Genomic DNA, 6,000 nt, shown 5'->3' with positions numbered 1-6,000 from the left:
ATATATATATATATAATTTTTACAATTAAGTTATTAAATAAATATGAATAAAAATTATTAAAAAAATATAAAATTATTAATGATAGTTTGGTACCACTGAGCTTCAGAAAATCTAGCACGAAACCCATAATTATAAAAATTATATATATATATATATATATATATATATATATATATATATATAATTTTTACAATTAAGTTATTAAAAAATATGAATAAAAATTATTAAAAAAATATAAAATTATTAATGATAGTTTGGTACCACTGGGCCTCAGAAAATCTAGCACGAAACCCATAAGTATATATATAATTTTTACAATTAAGTTGTTAAAAAATATGAATTTAAATTATAAAAAAACACATAAATTTTAATGATAGTTATTAAAAATTATGAATTTGCAGTTGACGACATGGATGCACTTATACATCCCGGCCCTCGGACGTCGGAGCTACTACCCCTACAGCCCCAGCATAGATCCGAGCATATATGGGGGGAGAGTTATTTACGCAGACTTTTCGGGGCAGGAGAGTGGATTTATTGTGGGAGTTTTTGACTCCTCCCCGCGTTCTACATCCCCGTGTGGTCCATCACCTAGAGGAGATGGGATTTTATAGGATCATTAGCATTGGCCGGATACAGCTCGACTATGCTTTGATCACGGCGTTGATTGAGCGGTGGCGACCGGAATCTGCCCATCGGCGAAGCCACCATCACACTCCAGGACGTCGAGATTTTATATGGCCTGTCCACCGATGACTTGCCAGTTTTACTGCCTGGGAATATGAGATATTTTAATCGGGCTTCATATATGGATATGTTGCACAGGCTCACGGGCTTCAGATCCGAGGACCCAGATGTAGCAATTGGGAGCAGTCGTATGCAGTTGGTCCCCATTAGAGACCACTTGGTGCAGATCCACGATACTATCACCGACGACTCAGCGGAGGTGGATGTGGAGCAATATACGAGGCTGTTGTTGCTCCTTCTATTTGGGGGGGGTCTTGTTCCCGAACACTTCGGGGAACCTAGTGAGCCTCCGTTTTCTACATCATATTGCGGACTTCGATGATACAGTCAGCTACAGCTGGGGTGGTGCTGTCCTATCTTTTTTGTACAGGCAGATGTGTCGGGCATCCATGGGCACACAGAGAGACGTTTCTGGCTTTCTGCCACTTCTACAGGTGACAACTTATTCAAATAATATGTCCTTTAGTTACAATTCTACCTAGTTATAGTTAATCTTTACGTCAACTTTGTATGTTAGGTTTGGGTGTGGGAGCGATTTCTGCAGCTTCGGCCACCTCTACCACAGCTACCGGCTAATGTACATATTCCTGATCTCCCTCTAGCTTGTAGGTGGGTATTGCGTCGTAGACTTGCACGAGAGTATCATGGCCATCATAATCTCCCCTTCTGTAGGGATGTGTTGGATTTTCTGGAGGATGCACAGGTGAATATCTAACTAAACTTACCAATTATTGTTTAACTAGGTGTTGCGCATACTAACGATTTGTGTTATTATTTGATAGTTCATCTGGAAGCCGTACAGCGAAGAGCTGATAGGTACCCTGCCAGCGTATTGCACACACAGCCGCCATATTTGGAGGGCTTCCGTCCCTCTCACGTGCCTCGATATTGTTGAGCATCATGCCTCAGAGCGAGTATTTCGTCAGTTTGGATTTCTGTAGTCTATACCGACTCGGCCTGCATAGGATCCTTTACATTATGAGAGGGATGATCGGATGAGAGTGGACGACACATTTATTGATTGGCTGACAGCGCAGTTGGGTATTTGGGACAGCCGAGGGGACTTGACCCCAGCTCCGCAACACTTTCCTATCGAAGTTTATATGGCATGGTACCGCACTGTTTTCCCGACTTTTTATCGGGAACCCAGTTCATCAGGTAGATGGTCGGTACGTCTCATACGCCGGGAGACATGAGGCTCTGGTATGTTTTCTGTTATTATCAATTACATTAATAGTAATTTCTAGTCAAATACGTAGTTTATATTAAAAACTTTTGTGCAGGCGATTGGATTGCATACCGTATATCGTATGGGGCAGCAGATGCAGAGTTATGTCCACGATCCTGTGATCATGCAGGACTATAGTCGTCGCTTAATGGATGTGGCTGCCCAGACACTGCAGCGAGGCCGATCGGATCAGCGTTTGGCACACCAGCCAGATTATGTTGACCCAGCCACGTACCAGCGAGGTCGTGGTATGCCACGGGGTGGTGGCCGACGAGCTGCTGCTGCTCCACGACGACCTGCTAGTGCTGGACGACGTGGTCGTGGGCGGTGAGGAGGTCCCCAGCAAGGGGGCTTTGAGGCTCCTGCTGATGATGTTGTTGCTGATATGGGAGGTGGCATACATGAGACCGACATGCCGTCTTACAGCCTTGGCATTTATGACACTCCAGGGACGTCGCAGGTGACCCCATCGGGTCAATTCTTGATCACGGGCTCGGATTTTCAAGGAGTGGAGTTGGGTAGATATTTCCCTGGCCCGTTTACCACTGATGAGTCTCGACCGATCCGAGATTTTGATAGTGGGCACCGACTGAGTTATGGCAGCTCATCACATGCGCAGGTATGAGTTTATTAGTATTAAATTTTATTACTGTTTTTACTATAACTTATTTATTTTCTTTAACTTTATTAATTTACTTTTTTAGGCTTCATGCGATGCTGCGACAGATGACTACATTCAGGATCCAGACACGATTATGGTAAGATAATATAAATTTTTGTGAATTGTTATGTAGTTTTCTATACTAAGTTTGATATTATTATGTAGCCTTCTACTGGACCTGACAGCACCACCGATACATGTCATCCTGTGCCGCATCCGGCCATAAGGAGACGACTTGATGATGATGATCCTGATAGCATACCCGGGCGGCAGGGGATGCGTCTCAGGCCAACGGCTACTTTGAGACACACCGGATGCGGGACACATTGATTCGGTCTTCCATTTTTATGTTTTTTTGGTGTAAATAATATTTTTGTATACATTAACAACAATATTTAATCGAATATGACAGTTACTTTTTTTAGTTCTCATTTCGTTTTATAGTATTTGGTATAGTAACACAACAACTTAAACTTAACTTCCACTTAAATTAAAATAAAATTTAGTACAACAAACAAGGAAAACATTACTACAACACAAACACAAACATAACATGCTAACATAATAAAAATACATGACATATGAAAATGACACTAAACACATACACGCCAATGCTCCATCCTCAGTTGTCATTTATTCTTCGCTCCAACCACTTAAATCGTTCTTCCATTTGTTCTTTTTCTTCTTCTAACTCTTTCACTCTCGCCTTCACCTCCGTAAGTTCCCGTTTATATTTTTCGTTGCGTTCCTTGTATGCTTCACAATTCCATTCTGCTCTCCATTTTTTATCTTCCACCTCCTCCAGTTTCTCCCTCATTTCTGTAATAATTTTATCTCCCTCCTTTTGTATTCTATGCTGGTATAACCACATATTATGAAATTCCTGTAATCTATCCCTGTAGCTTTCCTGATAACATGGTTCCTCAGCCCATTCATCAAATTCACAAGTAGGTTCGTCGGGTTGCTTGTACAACGTGTTCATACAGCACCAATAGCGGCGTCCAGTGTTAGCACCTTCCCACCCACAATCCATCATGCATGGTTTTCCACATAAGCAAATTGGTGGACGACCAGGTTGAGCCATTTGTGAAATATTTGCTTATAATAAAAACCTTACTTACTTTTAATGAAATATTTCTTGGGGGGAATTTTTAGCACACAAAATAACTACAATGACCCCATTATTTATAGGCAAAACAACACACATATAGCGCCATATCTAATGGCACCATATCATGATGTTGACAAGACGACTTTATGTCAGCCGGTCAGCTTTTTCAGCTTTTTCAGTTCGACAAGACAAGACACACATAGCGCCATATATAATGGTGCTATATTTTGTGTTTTAAATATCGTGATAGCGACAAGACAACACACATGATAAATATACCGATAATTATATTAAATTATTATTTAAATAGGTAAAAAGGGAAAGTACAATTCATAAAAAACAAACAAGAAAATATTATTTCATAAATACTTAAATCGTATACATAACAACTAATTATTACAACATGAACTCATGGGTAGTTAGGTACAATAGAAGAACACCCGCCCTGAGCTTGATTATTGTTGCCACCCAAAGGACATTTTCTACGGTCGTGGCCTGTTTGCGAGCATATACCACATTTGCGCGCATATACGATATCACTAACATCCATTTGGTTCCGTATACGCGTTCTCTTCTGCACCTGTCTTTTACGCAAATAGGACTTGTTACACACCATTTTAAATGGTTCTAGGGGCCAATAATGCTCAGAACCCACTGGTTGCAACTGACCACTATATGTGTTTAGGTATTTGGAAACACTATATTGTTGATCAATATAGTTGGTCTCCGCATAACCAACATGTTGAAAACACTTAATGGCATGTGAACAGGGCATGTGGTAGATTGACCATTTCCCACATGAGCATAACCTTGTGGATTCATTTACAGTATGTACATTATTACCCCGATTATTATGGATAGCGGTGCGAACTTCAAAAATACCTCGTTCGTTATCATATTGCAAAAAGGAATGCCAATGTGCTCACCGTCTGTATTTCTCTAATTTCTTCATAGGCACTGTCATAAATTCAACACCCCTTTCCATCAATTCCGTTGCAGCTGCAGACCGTTGCACAAACCTCTTCGCCATCTGCTTGAATGACATACGCACCATGGCTGTGATGGGCAATCCTCTTGCCGACTTTAATAACCCGTTGAAGGATTCTGACACATTTGTAGTAAGAATTCCCCAACGCCTGCCACCATCTGCATGCAACGTCCACTTTTCAGGATCATGTCGCATTAACCAACGATATGTTGCCTCGTCTTCTTGCCTAATATAATCCATATGCCTCTGGAATTTATGTTGTTGGTGGTCTGTTGCTGCCATCCACATCAAATCATGTAGATCCTTTTTGGGATGTGCCTTCTTGAAATTGGCCTTAAAGTGCCTCACACAGTAACGGTGGTATGCATAAGGTTCTTGCCAGGCAGGAAGGTTCTCCACAGAACTTAATATACCCCCGTGCCGATCAGATATTAGACAAATACCTGAACGATGTTTGACAACGTGCTCTTTCAAGTGGTTCAAAAACATTGTCCACGTCTCTGTGCTTTCATTTGCACAAATAGCAAAGGCTAGAGGAAATATCTGTCCATTAGCATCCACTGCCACGACTATCAATAGCTTGATATCGTACTTTCCATAGACATGAGTTCCGTCTATGGATATTACGGGCCGACAATACGGAAAACCATCAATTGCTGGTTTAAACGCCCAAAACACGTAATTGAATATATATTCTGGTTTACCCGGACTCCGCTCAAGCTTCCATTCAATAACTGTTCCGGGGTTAAAGTGTTGTAGTGCAGCCATGTACCTAGACAGATCTGCAAATGACTTATCCCAGTTACCATAGACTATTTCAAACGCTCTTTTGCGCCCAAGATATGCCTTTCTTTTAGTAATTGTGTGGCCATATTCCCGGTGGACTGCTGTAATGCACTCTTTGATTTTATACCTTATGGACGCTTCGATGTGCGGAATAAGGACAAGAGATATCAAGTCAATATCCAAGTTGAAGTGATTCCCGTTGAAAGTGTCCATTTCGCATGTGTGGGTGGGAATGTATTTACCCACTTTCCACATACATGTCTTCTTCTTCGACGCACGCAACATCCAATTACATGGCCAAAACCACCTGCGGCAAATAGCCTTGTATACCGTCGGACTTGACTCCGATACCTGCATCTCACGACACTCTTTAACATTGTGCATTTTACAAGCCCTGCTTACGCGTGCTTTATCAGGAAAAAACATCCCTTTTGCAAGCACCGTTGGTCTAGACTCATCCCACATTGCTGTCCGGATT

General features: G+C 41.5%; 1 long non-coding RNA gene across 1 annotated transcript; it reads left to right on the top strand.

Moving 5' to 3' along the window:
- Window positions 1-2,513: 2,513 nt before the first annotated feature.
- On the top strand, window positions 2,514-2,892 carry LOC142172396 (uncharacterized). Its single transcript, XR_012701742.1, has 3 exons — window positions 2,514-2,595; window positions 2,681-2,734; window positions 2,803-2,892. It is a non-coding gene; the product is annotated as an uncharacterized LOC142172396 (long non-coding RNA).
- The last annotated feature ends 3,108 nt before the right edge of the window (window positions 2,893-6,000 follow it).

The sequence above is a fragment of the Nicotiana tabacum genome, chromosome 18 (assembly GCF_000715075.1).
Source record: "Nicotiana tabacum cultivar K326 chromosome 18, ASM71507v2, whole genome shotgun sequence".
NCBI lineage: Eukaryota > Viridiplantae > Streptophyta > Magnoliopsida > Solanales > Solanaceae > Nicotiana > Nicotiana tabacum.
Note: the sequence above shows the minus strand (reverse complement) of the source record. Positions and strands in the feature narration are given on the sequence as shown.